The sequence below is a fragment of the Peromyscus eremicus genome, chromosome 11, assembly GCF_949786415.1.
Source record: "Peromyscus eremicus chromosome 11, PerEre_H2_v1, whole genome shotgun sequence".
NCBI classification, from domain to species: domain Eukaryota; kingdom Metazoa; phylum Chordata; class Mammalia; order Rodentia; family Cricetidae; genus Peromyscus; species Peromyscus eremicus.
Window position 1 is genome coordinate 28,866,708 of NC_081427.1, and position 20,856 is coordinate 28,887,563.

At 45.0% G+C, this 20,856-nt stretch overlaps 2 long non-coding RNA genes across 3 annotated transcripts; one reads left to right on the forward strand and one right to left on the reverse strand.

The window, feature by feature from the left end:
- Positions 1-427: 427 nt before the first annotated feature.
- LOC131921422 (uncharacterized) lies at positions 428-20,207 on the reverse strand. 2 transcript variants are annotated; one of them, XR_009382003.1, is made up of 5 exons: positions 19,840-20,207; positions 15,472-15,889; positions 4,758-4,901; positions 1,111-1,185; positions 428-880 (listed from the first exon to the last, which is right to left on the reverse strand). It is a non-coding gene; the product is annotated as an uncharacterized LOC131921422 (long non-coding RNA). The 2 variants fall into 2 exon arrangements; XR_009382004.1 differs by having other exon boundaries at positions 15,472-15,850; positions 19,840-20,206.
- LOC131921421 (uncharacterized) lies at positions 9,801-19,967 on the forward strand. The gene is made up of 2 exons (XR_009382002.1): positions 9,801-10,399; positions 19,739-19,967. It is a non-coding gene; the product is annotated as an uncharacterized LOC131921421 (long non-coding RNA).
- Positions 20,208-20,856: the final 649 nt, after the last annotated feature.

A 20,856-nucleotide genomic window follows, 5' to 3' on the forward strand; every position in this document is an offset into this window, starting at 1 on the left:
GTTTCCGGCATCCCAGGCCTGAGTCCGGAGGTCACCTTCCTCACTCTGCCTGTCAGACTCCTAATCCCATCTGTTCAAACGCTACCTCCTTCCTGAAGGTGATTCTGACCCTAGTCTAACCATCCCTTCCAAGAAACATACCTCATAGATACGAGCTGACTTCTTGTATGTCCACATTGCCCTTGACACCTTCCACAAGATGCCACTTCTTGCCTGGTCATGAACTAGCTATGAATTTGCCCTAAGTGCGAGCATATTACTAGATCATGTTCAAATGTATATTCTTATAACATTTAGAACAATGTCCTGAGCACTCATATATGTGAGTGTGGCCACAAGGGTAAACAAAATACATTTGTTCTGCTTTTTGATAAAATTTCGAAGATTATTAAATTCTTGTATTTGTTAAGAAAAGGTTAAGACAAAGCAGTGTGCCAAATGGTTTAATAATACCTGATAACATCCCAAATGAAACCCTTAATCAATTGAGCCACCTTGTCCATAAATGAGCCAGAACCCGTAGATTTGGCATTCCTAATGTATAACACTGTCAGCATGAGTGTTACCATTTAATACAGCCCACCCCTCCGAAGCCAGCTTTGGAGTCTCCATCCTCAATCCTTTGTCTTTTTCCTCTGTCACATTTCTTTATAGGCTTTCTTTTTTTCCCCTTTTAAACGCAAGTTGGTGCTGAATTTTTGGCACTTACAAATCCATCACTTTAAAAAGAGAGGACAAAAGTAATAAGCAGGTCCAGATTTGTGTTCGGTGCCCAAAAAAATATGCAGTTTCTCCACTTTAATCTGATCCAGCCAAATGGCCAGTCCAATGTGCAACATATGTCCAGCCAACTGGTTGGAGTCCATGCATTCAGTTCCTTCTGTAGATTAATGAGATTGTGGCATTGTTAAAAAGAAGCAGAAAAATGCTAATTTGACATCTACTATGATATACTTTACAGTTTGGGGGCTTTCTGCATTTTAAGACATTTTTAATTACTTTGTTATGCTGTGCCAATGAGGACCATATGCCCATTCTTGTCCCTCCACGGCTGTCTTCACAGTCACCTGCGCATTCCCAGGCTATGCAGATGACAGAGACCTTGCTTACCGTAGCCTCTGCTAGAAGAAGAAGAAAGTAGCCTTCTTCTTTATCTGTGCAGGAGCCCTCTGGTTGAAGCTGTTTCTGAAGCAAAGAAGAATCACCTATGTATTGGAAGCTAAAAGATGAACTGACCATGAAAAGACCACTTTAAAATAGTAACAGTTTGGCTGCTTTTAAAAAGAAGTCCACATAGCAATACTCACCACCAGTATCTTCCCCTGCGACTTAGGAAAAACTGGAATGTTACCCATACAGTGTACATTATCTGCATTTAAAAATATTCTTAGTGGTTCTGCAGTTTGCACTGGGCTGTGTGCTACTGCCCTGCCCTGAAGGGTGTTGGAGATGATTGATGTGACATGTGCTAACACGCAGGATATTATTCTGTCCTTTGCAAATGCTCTGAACAACCCCTAAACTTAGCACAGCAGAGCTGTGCCTTCCTGCTTTGATCCTGCAGAGAGCCTTGACTCGCTGTCATCTGGTTTGTGGTGGTAGGTTTAACGATGCGCAGGATAAAGGGCAGCATGACTTATCTCTCCCAAGCTTTTCCTAAGCGTCTATGTGGACCCTGACTCTCAAAAAGTGAAAGCAAGCTGGGGACACGGCTCAGGCTGTGAAGAGCTGGCCCAGCTCAGCACACATAGGGGCCTGAGTTTGGATCTCCAGCACTCACGTCGAAGTTATCTGTGAGTAATCCTAGCACCGGGAGAGAGAGATAGGCTGTGCCCCAAAGCTCATTGGCCAATCACTCTAGACCAATCAATGAGCTCCACTGTCAGAAAGACCCTGTCTCAAGAACTAAGGTGGAGAGCAGTTGAGGAAGGACACCTGATGTTGACCTCTGGCCTCCACATACTTGCTCATACAATGCACAACTGTACAAACCCACAGAGAGGAAGGGAGGGTGCTGTGGATATCGTTCTGTATAAATAAAACACTGATTGGCTAGTGGCCAGGCAGGAAGTATAGGTGGGACAAGGAGAGAGGAGAATTTTGGGAAGCAGAAGGCTGAGGGAGACACTGCCAGCCCCCACCATGACTAGTAGCATGTGAAGATGCCGGTAAGCCACGAGCCACATGGCAAGGTATAGATTTATAGAAATGGATTAATTTAAGATATAAGAACAGTTAGCAAGAAGCCTGCCATGGCCATACAGTTTGTAAGCAATATAAGTCTCTGTGTTTACTTGGTTGGGTCTGAGAGGCTGTGGGACTGGCGGGTGTCAGAGATTTGTCCTGACTGTGGGCCAGGCAGGAAAACTCTAGCTACAGGAGGGAGGAATGGAGGGAGGAAGGAGAGAGGGAGGGAGGAATGAGGGAAAGAAGGAAGGAAGACTATTTATGCTAACAGCTTGACACTTAGGAGGCACCTACTGTAGGCCATTAATCATTCTAAGTACATTGCCAAATGAACTCACTTAACCCCTCTACTGTGAGACCTATACTATTACCAGCACCTACTTTTCTTTCTTCTTTCTTTCTTTCTTTCTTTCTTTCTTTCTTTCTTTCTTTCTTTCTTTCTTTCTTTTTTGAGACAGGATTTCTCTGAGTAGCCTTGGCTGTCCTGTAGATCAGTCTGGCCTCAAACTCACAGAGATCCACCTGCCTCTGCCTCCTGAGTGCGGGGATTAAAGGCGAGCGCCACCACTGCCCAGCTTGGCATCTCTTTCTTACAGAGAGGAACATGGAGGTACAAAAATGTTAAGCAGCCTGCCCAATGTCACCCGGCTGGACATTGTCAGGATTACAATTTGAGCTGAGGGAGTCTGAGACAGACTGTGCCCTTAGCTGCTATATAGCATGAAAAGAAAAATAAGAGTAAAAGCAGCCATTCCACTGAAAATATAAAGAGCATAATTTCCATCACGACTTCCCTTGAGCAATTGTTGAGGACATTTGTTTACTACAAAGGCATTTTAACATCTTAAGATTCCAAAATATAAAGTAATGGTGCATCCACTTAGTTAAGTATTGGTGTTGGTGGCAACTGTTCTGTTCAGCAAGGTGGTGTGCAAGAAAACTGTGTGAAACAAACCCACACATATGCCCCTCACACCCACCCAGCAAGAACACACAAGGAAGACAAGGTAACTCTTCTCTGCCACCCAGCACCTGTTCCTTTCCCAAGCAGGAAGTGGGTGCATCTCACCTGCCTGGTTTCTCCCGTGGGTAGTGGAGCAGGCACGCTCTGCTCACTGGCAGGCCTGGCACAGACTTGCAAAAGACAATGTCAACCCCAGGACAGTGGGAGCAGTGACCCGGGGACTGGAGAGTTGTTGCAAAATTGCTCTGAAGGACAAGTGCCACCCTCCCCCAGGCAAGGGGAAGAGGAGGAACATGCCTTCTTCCTCTCTAGGCCTGTTGCAGCCCCAGGAGATCCCAAAAGGCAAAGTTCTGAGGAGGTAAGGAATGGGACTAACATTTTTCTTCTCTTCTTGCCCACAGGATGTTTCCTGACGTGGTGGGCACTGGCCGCTGCTGAGCTCCAGAGTCGGATGGGACACGGTGACAAATTCCAATTCTCCTCTTTCCGCTTGTGAAGAAGACACTACGCCTGCTTTGGCTTTGTTCACACTACATTTTTCTTGGAAATACACACTACATTTTCCCGGAAACCTCAACCCTGAATCTGAGCTCTACATGAGAACCCACAGGACTTAGCCCAGGTTACCTTCCTCTTCTTATGTCTCCCTCAAAATCTCTATTGCAGACAGAATTGATGCTTAAGGAGCGTATTAGCTCTCCCCTCCGGCCCTTGGCACTTTCTGTTTCCTCCACCTGAAACACTCTTTCTCCTCCCTTTTGATTTAACCCAGCGAACTCCTACTCAACCTTTGGGTTTCAGGTAACCTCGCTTGTTTTGAGGAGCCTCCCTGATTATTTCCAACGTGTTCCCAGGAACCATGTGTGCTTACTCTCGGGGAGCAATTATAACCTTACATCTTAATGTAGTACTGAGAACCAAGCCTGGCGCCGTGTGTATTTGTTTCTCGGTACATCATTGCTGGGCTGCCATTGTCTCCTGGGCACGATGTACTTTCCAGTGAGCACTGACGGCAGTCTGTTACATCTTTCTTATACCTCTTGTATTTCGCTTGCCAGCTAGATGGTAAGTCCCATGAGGGCACGGCTTCTGTGCCATGTGGTTGTCGCACCCCAACTTAGTGTCTAGTACATACAACAAACTGAATAAACACGAATAAGCATCTCTGCACCTCAGTGTCCCCTTCTACAAAACTGAGGAAACAAAATTCATATCAAGAAATGTGCACACGTACACACGTGTGTACGCGCGCATGTGTTTGTGTGTATGTGTGTTTGTGTGTACTACATGAAATAGTACTACAGAGTACCTGACAAGAGAGAAAAATCAATGAACAGAATTGTGCTGTGAGTTCAAGCTGTGCTTTTGACCATCCTATAAATTCTGAGGAAGGCTTGTATTCCTCAGGTTACCTACACGTCATTGTAGAATTGCTATGCTCCCTACTTACAGAACTTCAGGTAAATTTGTGTTTTGGGACCATTGTGAGTCAATCAGTTAATACTGTGTCTTAATCGTTACCCATAGACTAGATCCTCAAATACACTATTCGCACACCCCTTGATATCCAAAATAATAAAATCTAGCTGAGTATAGTGGCACATACCTGTAATCCCTGGATTTGGGAGGCAGAAAAGTAGGAGAATTGTCCCAAGTATGAGGCCAGTCTGGTTTGTTTGTTTGTTTGTTTGTTTGTTTGTTTGTTTGTTTGTTTTCCTGAGGCAGCCAGGGCTTCACAGTGAAACTCTGTCTGAAAAATAAATAAATAAAATCTTGTATACAACCACGATAGTCATTTTCAATAGTAGTTTATTCACAGCCCTCTCTTCCCCTCCCCCTCCCCCTTCTGTCCCCCCCCCTCTCTCTCTCTCTCTCTCTCACACACACACACACACACACACACACACACACACACACACACACACACACACACACGAGAAAGGAGAGAGAGTCAGAGAGTCTCTGGGAAACACTAAAACATTTTTGAAGGACAAAGGGTTAGTTCAGCTAATCTCTTCAGCCACTGAGGGATACCTGGTGCCAGCTAGAAGCTGAATCAGAGGCAAAAGCAGATGAGACACGAGATGTGTCCTTGGGGAAGTCCCCTTCTATTGATAGGACTGGGCACAACAACAATCATTCCACAAGTGGACCCGAGAAAAACTCAGGGTAGTACCACAGCCTCCCAGAAGAGGGAGTTAGAGAACAACCTAGTCAGAAATGGCTTTTGCTAGCAAGCTCTTGCCAAGGAGTCCGTTGTTTCACTTCTCTCCCTGTGTCCTCTGGGACGCTGGAGAATAGTTCATCAGCGTCTTTCTCATAATCACCACTTCAATACATCATAAAGGCCAGCTCGACTGAACAAAGAAGTCACTGAGGACATGGTTCTCATCTGAATATCTTGCTGTCACTAAAAGTCTACTAGGCAGGGCTTGGAAGCTGTCCAGCTTGGCTGACAGGATTTCTAAGCGCTGGTCGTGCTGTTCCACGCCTAGGGGTGGCTGTGTGAATGCATCACTGAATTTGTTTCCTCCACAGGCTACTTTAAGTGCTGACCTGGCCTTCGCCTCTCCTGATACTTTGTTTTGTAGCTTGAAAAGCAAGACTCAAATAAGATTCAGAGTGGTCACTAAGTGCAAAGAGAACAGCACAATCTAATTAAGTGCAACAAAGTGTCCAGTCGGAAGCAGCGCATCTCTTTCTGTTATAAGCAGGGCTTCAGAGGAAAGCACATGGGACAGTCTACTGCCAGAGCCAGCCTTATGAACAGGTGGCAGGACAGTCAACGAACAGCTGTAAGTAAGCTTCATGTTCAAAAGGCTTCTTTGACCAACACCCTCTCCCATGGGCCAGCTTTGGACACCACACTCTCCCAAAGATAAAGGTCATCACTGTCCTTCTATTCATTGAAAACAAGATTCCTGAAAACTATTAAATACAACCCAGGCCATTCTAGACACTGAGGGACACAGACCTGGTGAAACGTAAGTCTTAGGACATGTGAGTTGTTCAACAAATGTAAGTCTTGGAACAAGTGGGAGCCCGAGGGCACAGCTCCCTTAGAGAAGCAGATTGACTTGCTAGGGCCACCACAGCAGAGTACCATAAACAAACTGTATTTTCTCATCATCCTGGAGTCTTGGTTTCATACGGTTGTTCCTCTGTGTGTGTCTTTGTCCTGATCTCTTCTGAAAAGAATGCAAGGCATAGGAGATCGGGGCTCTCCTCATTTGACCTTTAGTTACTTCCATAGAAATCCTATTTCTAAATACAGCCATATTTTAGGGCAGTAGGGGATAAGATTTCAACATACGAACTTGGGAAGGACAAAGTTCAGCTCAGAACGAGGAGTGGGAGGAAATGTGAAATGAGGGAAGGAGGGACTCCATCAGGAATCTACCACCGTAGACAATAAAGCGGGCTTGATCATAAAAGGTTGGGAATGGTGGCGGTGAAGGACTGTAGCCACCACCTCCCCTGCTGATGGCTTTCAATCTCAACTATGCAGCCATGACCTCCCTCTCACATTCCACTTCCACATTCCCAGTGGCCTGCTGGACACATGCCACTGGGACAACCTGCCAACACCTTACACAAACAGGAAAATACAAGCTGGACTCACGTCTTATTTCTATTATTGCTATCACCAACCTTCCAGGAATTTGCAATCCTCCCCCCCCCCCCCCATGATCTAAAATATCACCAAGGCCCTTTGCTCTTAATTTCTCCTGTGTTCAGCATCCATTCTGCTTTTCTAGGGTGGAATGTCATCACATATCCTTCAGCCATTATTATGGGGACCACTGAAGACATTCCTCAACAGGTCTCCTGCTGCCTTTTCTTTTTGTTTAATCTTCCTAAACACTGCCGTTTTGAACCTACCTCTGCTCTAAAACTTTCCAGGCCTCCCCACTATGACAGGAAAAAGTCTGGACTCTACAGCCTAGCAATCTAAGCCTTCCACAGTTGGGCTCTCCTGTCTGACAATCCACTCTTCCCCCCTAAACATCCTGAGGAAACATGGAAACAAATGAATGGACACCCTGGCCCAACTCTCCATTCCACAAGATGACACATAAATCAGCCTATTTCCTGCCATCTTGTCAACATAAGAAGGGTGCTCTGGTGCCTCTCTAGATCTAGCCTATCTCCCACAACTGCCTCATCTATTCCTGACATTTCCTAATTGTTGGGAATATCTTATATCTACTTCTCTCACCAGCACTAAACTAGTTAAGAACTAAGTGTAATATATTTTATTTTTCACTATTTTTCCTATATGTTATCTTATTCTACATGCGTATGTGTGAGTATGCCTTACTCCGCTATCTCTGTGAAATCTGTAATCCCCATGGTACATAATAACAGCTCCAAACTTAGGGCTGGTCACATGCCAGGCACTGTGCTAGTTCCCAGCATCATCTTATTTAATTAAAACATCCATCTGATAAGGGAGGTACTATCATTATCCTCACTTCACAGATGTGGACATTGCAGGTTAAACAGTTAAATAATTTGCCTGAATTAACCTAACTAAAGCGGCAGAGCTGGGGGACCTGTAAGTCCCTAACAGTGCCTTTACGGAGGGAACACTAAGCATGTGCTTATGAATTAATTAAGGCTGTGCTTGCTACCCAAATGAGCAGAATGTGTGGCCCCCATAGATTGCCATATCCTAATCCTAGGAACCTGTAGATACATTAGATTAAATTGCAAAGACGCATTAGGGATGCAAATGACTCTAGGTTTGCTAATCAGGGCACCTTAAAATAGGGAAGTGATCCTAAGCTACCTGGATGGGCCCAGTGTGATCATATGGGTCCTTACAAGAGGAAGAAGGGAGCAGAAATAGCTATCAGGATGATGCAATGTACGAATTTGAGATATCGTTGCTGATTCTCAAGAAAGAGGAAGGTGCCTGAACTGGAAACCCTAGAACACTAAGAAATGGGTTTGCCCCTACAGCCTCACCCAATAAGACGGGCTGTGTCAGATTTCTAACCTATGTAAGTGTGAGATTTGATTATTTTAAGCCACCAAACTTGTGGTCTTTAATGAAGGCAGCTAACTCAGGGTACAGATCCCCAGCCAGATCTAAACTAGCCCAAGAACCAGCATTGACTGCCCTGGTGAAAACTAGCACCCTGTTCTCTTTGGAGCCTACATACCTGCCCCTACCTCCACAACAGCAGAGGCCATGCCACGCCCTGCCTAACCTGTTTCCCCGGCTGCGCCTTTCCCATCCTGTCCCTACAACTATTCGGAAAATGACTTTACCAAGAAGGACATGAAACTGAGTGAGAGTCACACGTTAATGACAAAATTTCCTCAGATAAGATTATTGTGACAATCAAAACATGTCTGGTATCCTTTTTTTTAAAAAAAAAAACCATTACCAGTGCTTTTCTTCCAAAGCACTTCCCATATATTATCTTAGGTGTCTGTGCCAGGCCTTAAGTGTGCATAAGTGGTAGTTTCAAGTGCACACCATGGTTTTTGGATTGCAGCTTTTGAGTCGATTCCAAGAATTGTATTCTTAAGATGCCCAAATAGTACCATGGGGGGGAGGGGCGGCGGTGGGCGGGGAATTCATTTTTCTGAAATGGAGGAAAACTGCTAGGTTAGTATTGTAGTAAGTGATAGGGAGCAGGCAGGTGACAGCTCTTAGCTCCACGCCCGTACTTACTGAGCCAATACTGACCCAGTGGCTTGGCCTAAGTAATTTTCAGTGTATTTAAGTATGTGCAAGCTGTAATAGACCATCGAGGCTGATGCTGGCATTCACATCCTATTTCCCATTGCTTATCCAATTGCCTTTGCTTGCTGTAGGTAATCACCAAGACCGCTCTGCCCCTTCATTCTCCAAAGCACAGAGGACACATTCTAACGTCAGTTTTGTTGTTTATGTTCCTATAGTGACAAAAACAAGAACAACTGCTATCCTGCTGTGTTCAGGCACTTTACATCTACATAATCATTTACATACGGGTTAGGGCTGTGGTTAACACATGAACTTTGTGATTAGACCATGTTTCTTACCCTGACTCCACCTCTTGACCTCAGGTGTATGTATGTGAACATTTCTAGGACCTGGCTTTCTCGTGTGTGAAGTGGCAATTTTAAAAGGCTTTTACTTGTTTCGTGTTTTGCTTCTGCTGGCCTCGGTGCAGCTAAGGATGGCCTTGAACTCTTGATCCCCCGCTGAGATGACTGGGTGCTGAAGAGCCCTGCCAACTGAACTACGTGCCTAACACACCCCCCCCCCCCCCAGTGCTTCTTGATAGGCTACAGTGAGGTTTGTGTTCAGATAAGCCCTGCAAGCACCGCCTCTTGTGGCGTTGCGCGCGAGGCCACTGGAGCCTTTCAGAAGAATGAAACAACTTTGCCCAAGGTCACATATTTGACGAAGGGCAGCGAGCTGGGAGCCCGCTCGTTGTATCTGGAAGGCCGCGTTCTTTGCACCCTGCCGCGCTATCTCGCGTTCGTCCCCGATTCCTTCGGAGCCACCTGTTCCCATCCTCATCCCACCCACGCGAAGATAAAACAGGACTTGACTCCCCAGGAACTCCAGAGAATACAAGGGGGAAAAAAAAAAGAAGAAGAAGAAGAAGAAGAAGAAGAAGAAAGCGCGCGCTCCTTGTCTCGCCGAGCCCGCCACACACCCCCCTCTCCCTTCCCAGGAGGAGGGGGGAGAAGGAGGGAGCCGATGCTCCGCTGCTCTTCCTCCGCTCCCCTGCACCTGAGCGCCGTCGGAGCGGATCCGCAGCGCGATGCCAACCGCAAGCAGGTGCGCTCAGCCCCGCAGGACGCGTGCGCAGAGCCCCGCGGGACGCGCCCGCAGCCCCGCCCTTGGCGGCCGGGTGGAATCCCTCCCAGCTGGGCAGGAAGGCAGTTGTTTGCTTCCTGGTGGAACGTTCCACTTGAAACGGTTCCACGAGGGCTGTTCTCGCCTCCGACTCCGGGAAGAACTGTAATTAACACAGCAACAAACGCCCACGACGCTAACTGGCAACGGGAGTGTAACACGAGCCCGCTGCTCCAACCGAATTGGGCCAATTGCTTTCCCTTCTTTGCCTCCCCATTTGGTCTGTTTTGGTTCCGCACTCATCCAACTGGAGCGTTTCTTAAAACATGTCAGTGGCTGGTGTTTGTGTTTTGAGTTGAACAGTTTCACACCCGTCGCTGGAGATGGTGCTCGGCAGGCTGCTGGGCTGGGGACTTGCTTTCTGCGAGCGTCGCGAGCGTCAGGTAGGAAAGTTCAGAGAGAGGCTAGAAGGATGCGAGGGAGGAGGAGACAGCGGGGCCTCACCGCCTCCAATTGTCTGGAGTTGGTTCTGTCTACTTCCGACCAAGACAAGTAGAACCGGTCTGCCCGCTCTCCAACCGGAGAGGGTGGGGTGTCCCAACGCACCTGGCAGCCACTCTGGGCCTCGGGGACGCCGCACTTGGGCGGTTAAGGAAGGGACCGGGGCGGGCTCTCGAGTAGGAGGGAGGGGGGTTCTGCAAACAGCGCTCAGGTCTACAGGCTTGCCCTGCAGGGGCTGCGGTGGCCAGGGTCCAGGGACTGTTATGACTCTTTGATCTGTGTGTAAGGATCTGAGTTGTGATGCTTTGATTATATTTAACTTTGCATCTGCCAAGTATGGTCCACTGCCCAGCAGCTTCTTGAGAACTGGTTTCACACAGAATCCCCACGCTAGCTATAGGCCTCTTTTTCCTGGCTTCAGACTCCTTTAACAAGACTCTTTGATCAGCGACCTCTCCTGTCAGCTTATTTTGTTCAACAGTTGCCGAAAAGCATCTGAAGCTGGGGCGCAGAACGCCTAGCATGCATGAAGCCTCGAGTTTGACCATCCCCACCACAGCATAAACCAACCTGGTGTGGTAGCCTAGCTACTCCCATAATCCCAGCACACCGGACAGAACTGGAGGCTGGAAGATCCAAAGTTCAAAGTCTCTGGCCATACAGTGAGTTTGAAATTACCAGCCCGGCCTGTGTAATATTCCCCTCCCCATCAAAAAAAAAAAAAAAAAAAAGTGTAGGCGGTTGCCCTTAGAGATGCCACAACCTTGGTAAATGCCTGCATCTGTGTGATGCATAGAAGTAGCTCTCTACTAATTCCAAGGGATAACAGCGAAAGAAAAAGGGGAGAGCTTACTGTACAGTTCAGCCTGGAAGCGCTCAGAGGCTAGATGTGGAGCCAAAACCCAAACAAGAAGATTAAATAAGCATGAAGTAATAATACAAAAGTTACCCAAAGCAGAAATGCTCAGACGAGCCGCTACATATTTAATACACACAGTTCTGAGCAGCGACTACCAAGTGTTTGCATGTCTATAAAGTCATGTGTGCCTATATATACACATAGGAACAAAGAACAAAGAATATATAGTGCCTCGCACATAGCAGGTGATTACTATTTATTGAGTCAACAGCAGGATCCTCTTATATTCTCCTAGAGTGAAAAAAAAGACCCAAAAAACAAAAACTCCTTGCTTTAGACCAAATCACACATATCTGTTCCAAATTTAAATATTCACCAACAACCAAGAGACCATTTCATTTGTCGTTTAAACCATTAAGGATGTACATTAGTAGTCATAGGTACATGCCCCCTTTTGAACATGATGAATATTGGGAGCTCAGAGGCCACCATAGCTACTTCAGGAATTCTGCTGGATCCTCCCAGTCAGAATAACCCCAGGAGCCTATTAAGGGTTCCTAGTACCCTCACAGATCACAGGCTGTAACTTTTATAAAGCCATTTTGTTCTTATGAGTTATTGATCTGTAAGCCAAATATTTTCAAGCGAGGCTTCACTCGGTGGACTGCAATAGCTTCACTCCATTCTGTCGAGCGCTCAGAATGCCTTAACTAGGCACTCAATCATGTGAATTGTGCAGACTCAGTACCAGAGAGAAGCCAGGGTGGAGATCTCTCATCACCTGGTGATCAGGAAAATCATCATGATTTTTAAAATTCGTTTATTTTTCCATCTACTCGTTTCCACCTATTTATTTTTTCCGTTTATTTTGATGGTGAATGCCACCAGAACCGAGGAGTTTTGTTTTGTTTTGTTTTTTGGTTTTTGTTTTGTTTTTTCCTTCCCCTGCTTTGTGACTCTCACGCTTCAAGTGCTTAGGATGGACCCTGGAAAACAACAGGTGTTCCGTAAGTACTTTTACTCCGTCTGAACTGAATTGGATGGAGTTAGTGCTTACCTCGGCAAAGACGTATCACTGTATATCCAACATGGATACACGTACCTGCATATGTCTGATGCCAGTAATCTTTAGCGAGCAATCTGTTTATGCTTTATTTATCCTTACTATTAAAATCAGTACTGTCAGGATGATGTGGTAGAGGCAATGATTGTAAGGTAAGGAGCTGAGAGTGGGGAAGATGTCCAGTAGCATCTGGTGTGATGGGACAGGGACTAGGTTGCAAACAAGTACAAAGACTAAACACCGAACTGAGAACCCAGCCTCGTCAGTTGCTAGCTATAAATGAAAAGTTTCTAAATGGCCAGAAGCTCCACTTCTCCATCCACTATAATAACCACAGCTCATACATGCCAGATGCATACTATAAGCCAGGCACTATCCCAACTATTCCAAATGACCTGCTTCTCACACTGACTTCAAGGGAGGCACTACTGTTGTCTCCACCACCCAGATGGAAACCCAAGGCACACAGAGCTGGTAGTCAGAGAGCCAGGACTCAGAGATCCCAATACTTACAAGTGGGGGCAGGACGGAGGGGGGAAAAAAGGAACCCAACATGTGAATTTTGATCTGCTGGACATGCAATCAGCTCAGCTCACACCTAAGGTGTGTCCCATCATCTTGGTCTATGGGTCACCAGTAGGCGATTCCAGACCCTCTGAGTGTCTGCACAAGGCAGCCAGGGTAGAAATGCCAGGAAGCTAATGCCCAAGCCCTGAGTCAATGGACAGCCAGTGGACAATGCTCTGCTTCTTCCCATGCATCCACAGTCTTTATGGGGGCTTCCAATTGCACCCGTAGTAACCCTTTCTCTGACACACTCTTCGTTAGCTTTGCGTCCCTCTTGGCCTTGTTTATCCGTTTTCGGGAATTACCTCCTAAATAAATTCCTGGTCTATTTGGGGGAAATAAAATAGGGTCTATTTGGGGGAAACCCAGATCAAATGCTGTGTAACCAGGATTTAGCAATAAGGCACCCAAGCTAATGATGTTAGGTACCTGACACACTAAAGAGAGCTAAGTGCAACCAGAGGTGAGCAAGTTCACAGTGTTTGAGGGGCTGAAGCATTCCTGCACACAATGCATATCAGCAAACAGTAGGAGGGAGGGTAGAATTGGAAGAAATGGCTGGAATTCCTGAGCCCATTCTACAGTTTCCCCTTCCCTTCCCATGGGAGCTTTCTCTCACCATGGCAAGTGCCACCGCACTGGAGCAGGACATTCCAATCATATCGTGTCTGCTCTGTGGGTCCAAAATACAAGTGCATTCTCTCCCCAGCCCACAAAGAGAGGTCTCTGGATACTGACCACACAGGGGCCTCCAGCTTCCAACAGAACATCATTGTCACGTGCCCAGCTTCCTGCATATAACGTCCCACCCCCTCTCCATCACCATCATCAGGAGAACTGGGCAGAGATGGTGTGGGTCTTGAAGGTTTGAATTCATGTGAGAATTGAAGGTTTGAACAGTACCGGATTGTTTTTGTATTATTTTGTCTTTTAGACCAAATACAGATCTATGGGTTATATATACAGGTAGATACAGGAATGGAAGAGTCTACTCAATACAGCAGCAGCTGGAGACAAGAAAACAGTAATATTTGTATACAACCAAACTGAAGTTTTCCGTTTTCTAACTTATTCTTGTTTCAAAAGGAGAGTTCAACGGAGCCTATCTGGACATGTTATCCAGCAAATAAGTTGAGTTGTCAAGCGCTAATGAAAAATCATTAAGGAAAGACTACAGGCTTTCTTTGCTGGCCATTATTAGATAGAAGCAAAGCTGAAGTTTCTTTCTTCTCAAATCTTCAAGAAAAGCTGAGCAGCAAATACCCAAACTGGAGAAGGAGTCGATTCCCGATATAGTCCACATGACAACTTTATCTGGTACATTTATTCAGCATCAGGCATCTTTACATTGAAAGAATTCAAAATCTATTTCACATGAGAGCTTATCAAACCAAAATCTGATGAAATTCCCTGAGGAATATTGTTGGTAAATTTTTTTTCTTTACTTATTTTATTAAATTTTTCATTCATTTTACATGACAACCACAGATCCCCCTCTCCTCCCGTACCCCAGCCCTCCTCCTCATCCCACCTCCCATTCCTACCTCCTCCAAGGCAAGGTCTCCCATGGGGAGTCAGCAGAGCCTGGTACATTCAGTTGAGGCAGGTCCAAGCCTCTCCTCCCTACACCAAGGCTGTTCAAGGTGTCCCACCACAGGCACTGGGCTCCAAAAAGCCGGCTCATACACCAGGGACAGATCCTGATCCCACTGCCTGGGGGCCCCCAAACAGTTCAAGCCAAACAACTGTCTCGCCTATCCAGAGCACCCAGTCCAACACCATGGGGGCTCCTCAGCTATTGGTCCACAGTTCATGTGTTTCCACCAGTTTGGCTGGCCATCTCTGTATATTTTCCCATCATGATCTCGATGTCCCTTGCTCATAGAATCCCTCCTCTCTCTCATTGATTGGACTCCTTTACAAAAAGCATTATTGGTTTGTAAAAGTCACCAGCATGTGTCATAGTTCTGGTAGAGCCAGACACTATACTCAGGGAAAAAAGGAAAAGAGAAAGCTTTGATCAGCAGCAATGTTGAGGACCATAAAATTGATAATTAGATTTAGAGCAAAGGCCATGGGAGTCAGAACCACTGTGATGCAGTCGCTAATCTGGAGCTGGTTAAAATCCTGGCATAGCCTCGGCACCATTGGCTATCTTCGGCTGATATAAACTAAGGCACAAAAGACCAGCAAGCTACAATGGAAATGGATAACAATAAAGGAATCTCTTGTTCTTCCCCACTGACTTTTCTGATATTTTTTCCAATCACGCAATGAAAAGCATTTGAATGCTACATTAAATGGAAATACCCTATAGAACATGTATAGGGGAAATATGAGTACATGCATTAATGAGCATCAATTAATAATGGTACTAATTTTTCTACTTCAAGCAGAATTTAATTTCCTTAAGAAGAAATATATATATGGTTTTAACACTAAACATATTAGATGTTTACTCCAAGAAAATCAAACTCACAAATTTACAGACTCCAGTTCTGTTAAAGTCATGGTTGAGTACTTACCATTCCATTCCTTCTGGTTTCCTAGTATCTCAGCCTCTTTCCAAGGCTGGAAGGACATGATGTGCTAGGCCACCTCTCATTGCTAAGCAGACAGCGTCAAGTCCTGAACTCCTCAGCTGTGGGTGGACTCACGCACTCCAGCAATCCCCATTCATCAGACGGATCTTGGAGATGGGTGGTACTGGCAGTAGCAATCACAGCAGCTGGCGGAACGATGTCCGGGATCTTAGCAGTGCAAACTGCAGCAACTGGTGTCCAGAGATGACGTCTTCGCAGCACGCTGTGGGCATTGGTCTCAGCTGGGAGCTTCTCCACAGATTTGTGAGCTGGTCCAATAGCTCACAAATAGGTTCTTCAGCTTCTAAAATTCTCTAGGTTTCTTTGAATGATATAATTTCTACTCAGGATATATTAAGAACTGTAAAATGAATTTCAGCAATTATATCCATTATAATGAAATGAAAATGAAGTTTTATCAAATCCCCTTTGGGATAAGGATGCTGGAAAGGCAGTCCATTTGCCACCGAGAAAATTAAGAGATGACACCAGGAGTCTACAACCTGTATTTTCTGCAAATCTAATTATGGGAAATGGAAGTAACAACTTCCACTTACAAGCAATTCCTCATGTTCCGTAACATTTTTAAAAGCCTCTTAGGGTTTTTCTATTTAATTATTTTGTAATTGACAGAAAATTTATCATTGTAGAGATAGAGGACTCTAAATCCTTCTCGAAGGGCAGAACTTGTTTTAAAATTTTTATTTATGCCTCTGTCATCTCTCTGTCTGTCTCTCTGTCTCTCTCCATCTCTCTGTCTGTCTCTCTCTCTCTCTCTCTCTCTCTCTCTCTCTCTCTCTCTCTCTCTCTCTCTCTCTCTCAGTGTGTGTGTGTTGTCCACAGAGTTCAGAAGATGATGATATGTAGCTAGAGTTTTCCTTCCTGGCCCACAGTCAGGACAAATCTCTGACACCCACCAGTCCCACAGCTGCTCAGACCCAACCAAGTAAACACAGAGACTTATATTGCTTACAAACTGTATGGCTGTGGCAGGCTTCTTACTAACTGTTCTTACAGCTTAAATTAATCCATTTCCATTAATCTATACCTTGCCACATGGCTCGTGGCTTACCGGCATCTTCACATGCTGTTTGTCATCATGGCAGCTGGCAGTGTCTCTCTAACTCAGCCTTCCACTTCCCAGCTTTATTCTCCTCCTTGTCCCGCCTACACTTCCTGCCTAGCCAATGGCCAATCAGTGTTTTATTTATTGACTAATTAGCAACACATTTGCCATACAGAACATCCCACAGCACTTCCCCCCCCTTTTTTTTTCAAAAGGAAGGTTTTAACCTTAACAAAGTAAAATTACATAAAATTTGGGAATTTGGGCGTAGCTTCTCTTACTACTTCCTGCTGGAGGGGGGCGCTGTATCTTATGGGGATACAAAGAAAATTTTAGGATTATGGAATAGTCCATGAGGCTGTATTGTCTGAGCCAGTTGCCTTCAAACCATTCTGGATGTTGGATCATCTGGGCCATGGTGTCATCGGAGACCTTTCAGGGGGTCTTGGCTGGTCAAATCTGATGTATCTTAATCTGGAACAAATCCATAGCCTTTAGCTTTCTATGGGAACAAAAGCAGAGTCTCCTTTCCAAAGCAACATATCCTTATATCCAATTTTTGAAGTCAAGAGATCTTTAAAATATGCATATTGGTTTAACTCAGCTTCCTTTACAATCAAATATCTCTCTGCAGTTAAGAATCCCAAAGACAACACAATCCAGATTCTCTGTGTAATATTCATCTTCACGTGGCTTATTTTCTATATTAATTTTACTGTCTCTTTAAAGACTTTATTTTTTAAAACTATGTATTTGTTTCTGTAACTGTATATACTACCTTTTTTGTCTCTTTTAAGCCTACGTATATTTTACACACATTGTAAACTATTACATCTGAATCTGTCTTATTGTGAATCTATTGCTTTAAACTGCAGCAGCTGTGGCTGCTGGCTCCGCCCACCTCAGCTTCCCAACATGGCGTGGTACATTTACCACCAGCTCTGGGAGCTATCGTGGGTCTATGCTTTTATCCAAGCAGTGTGTAGCCCAGAAACCTCTTTTTTTGTTTTGTACTAGAAGAGGCTAAATCCACCATGCAGCTTAATGTGCCACTTGCAGAGGCCTCATTCCCGCCATACGGCAGGTCGAGCATGCATGCTAGGAACCCACCAGTAGCTCAAACCGGCAGCTGCCACTCATTTGAGAGAGACAATTAGGAAGCTGTTTTTAGCTCCGTTTTAGAATCTTTTTTCTCAGTTTTTAGGTGGAAACTCTTGCCCCACGTTGGGCGCCATTTGTAGCTAGAGTTTTCCTGCCTGGCCCACAGTCAGGACAAATCTCTCTCACCTGCCAGTCCCACAGCCGTCAGACCCAACCAAGTAAACACAGAGACTTATATTGGTTACAAACTGTATGGCCGTGGCAGGATTCTTACTAACTGTTCTTACAGCTTAAATTAATCCATTTCCATTAATCTATACCTTGCCACATGGCTCGTGGCTTACCGGCATCTTCACATTCTGTTTGTCATCATGGCGGCTGGCAGTGTCTCTCTGACTCAGCCTTCCACTTTCCAGCTTTATTCTCCTCCTTGTCCCGCCTACACTTCCTGCCTAGCCAATGGCCAATCAGTGTTTTATTTATTGACTAATTAGCAACACATTTGCCATACAGAACATCCTACAGCATAAATTGCCTCATTTTTAACAGCCCTCAAAAACCAAACCAAAACAAACAAACAAACAAAACCCCAAATAGCGCAGAGTTGCTTCCACTTTACACATCAAACCTGAGATTTAAACACAGACATAAACACATTGCACTTAACAGCAGTGGTTGCCCATTTTGCCTTCTTGGAAGTCCTACCTCAACAATGAATTCAGGGTCCAAAACTAATAAATCACAGGATGGGGGTAGCTCAGGAGACAAAGTGCTGGCCTTGCAAGTGTGAGGAGGACAGGTGTTTAGCTCCCCATCACCCACATAAACACCAGTGTGGGTAGCAGCCTTGCTGCTACTCCTACTTTAACATTACTGCAAGTCCTAGTGTTTGAGAAGAAGAGGACACAGAGGGTCCCTGGGGAAAGATGGCCAGCTAGACTAGCAGACTTGATAAGCTGTGAGCTCTCCCGGAGATCCTGCCTCAGCAAATGAGGTGGAGAATAACCAAGAACACGAGACGCCAAGCTCTGGCCCCCACAAAGCACGTGCAAATGCATCCCAAGTGCACACACACATGCCCCCCCCAACACACACGCCCACACACTTACATACATGCAAAACCACACAAGAATTAATCTGGCCAGACAACAGGCAGCCCCTAGAACAAATAAATCCCTTTCCAAAAGAAAGAGGTCCTCATCAGTGCCACACATTATAATAAATTTTGCAAAATCCATTCTAATCATGAACAGTTCTGAGCTTATTTTCAAAGTAGCAGACTCATTCAGCTATGAAGACCATTTTGAGCAGAAAGATGGCATTTGGTACACATAAAAACAAGCAAAACTACCAGATCTCCTGATGCCTTTAGGAGAACCAGTCTCCTTGAGAATAATATGAGCTGATGGGCCTTTGAGAAGGGTAATTCAAAACCAGGAGACCACTTGAAGCAACTTTCAAAACAGAGTCAACTTAAACCCATTTACAAAGGTTTTCATCATACAGGGTATTACTTCACAGAAAATGGAAAAATTAACTGTACAAGTATGTCTTTTTTATTCCCTGTAATTATACTAAACCTTATATTTTCTTTTTATGAGAAAAATGTCAACTGTGTATTTTATTTGTAATTTAATTGAATCATTAGGTGAATGTTAGCAATTATAGCAAAATATGAATAATAAAAAAAGAAAAAGTTGTCAGATCATAGTCTGACCTCCTTTTCTTCCTTGCTGAATGAATTTTTGACTATATCAAAGCAAAAATAAATTGGAATTAGTAGCATGCTATTTTCCATTCATCTAACTGACAATTAAGCTAAGTGAAGAAAATTTGGCCTTGAAGTATATAGAATTATTCAACTCTAAACAAAAAAGAGCTCAAGCTACTCAGTGTATCTTTAGTGACTAATTTGCAAATAATGGTTTATTACTTTGGAAAAGCTGCTTTAGAAACCTTATATTTGAATACACACTGTTTTAAAAACCTGTCCTTTCATTACAAGCATGCTACAGTAACTAATCAAATGTTTGTTTTCTTTAGATATATCTTATTGAATTTTTCATTTGAGGAAAGCACCAGCTGGGGAAGCCAAACACGAGCTATTACAAAATTCTGCAAGTAAAATCAACCTAAAGGCTCACACTGCAGTGATTCCAGCAGCAAGGACATCCGAAATCCAGTCCATCCACACTGCCATGGTCTCCCTTCTGTACTTTCGATGAGTGCTTGTCTGAGTTCACTTAAGAATCCAAACCAGAGCCTTCCATGACTCCATTCTCAAGTGATTCTATTCCTAACTGAAAGGCTTCCATTCTGAGCAGAGCAGTAGTACTGGAGATCCCTCTCTTTGCCAGAATTCTGAGAGCAGTGCCATTCCGTCACCATGAACTTGCCTTCTCTGGGCAACCCAGCATACCGAGCACCATTTGCGGAGACCATGAAGGAGCTTGTGACTGGCTGGAGCCCCAGGGGCGGTGAACAGCAGAAATCAGCAGCTGCACACTAGGGCCACGGAGGGTAGCCAGCTCCGCCTTTCTCCTCCGTGGCACCCAGAGCTGCCACGTGGGTGCCAGTTACTCACATCCTTATTTATGTCTGCCTTCTCAGTAAGCTCTGCAAACCAAGATCGCTAAAAGTTGCCGTTAAGGCAAGGGTGAAGGTCCATCCACCTACTCCAGGGGTTGATGCGGACTCCCTGTGGCATGGGGCACTGGGAAAGGGACAAGGTGCTGCTGGAAGCTCGTCACCACCATCACTGTCTTAGTCTTCAGGGATATTTATTCTTCACCAGCCTGGCAGTAATAATGACAGCTAACAGTTGATTGGATAACATACCCGGAGCTACTTAAATCTCCATGCTCATAACACCACCTTCAAGTAGACATTATTCCACTGTTCACGGACCATAAAACGGAGGCATGAAGAGATTAAGTAACTAACTGACTAGGATGGAAACGTCATTTCTCTGACCTCGGAGCCGATTCATCTAACCGTATCTTAATTAAATAGACACAGTGTCTTTGCCGAGGTTCCTCAGAAAGCCGGGCTGAGGGCAGAAGGCGATACTGTTTAACTAGGAAGTGTAACCCCAGGGGAGAGCGGTGATGGGATGGGACAGGAAAGTGACAGGGACAGGACAGGGAAGTAAGGAGAACAGG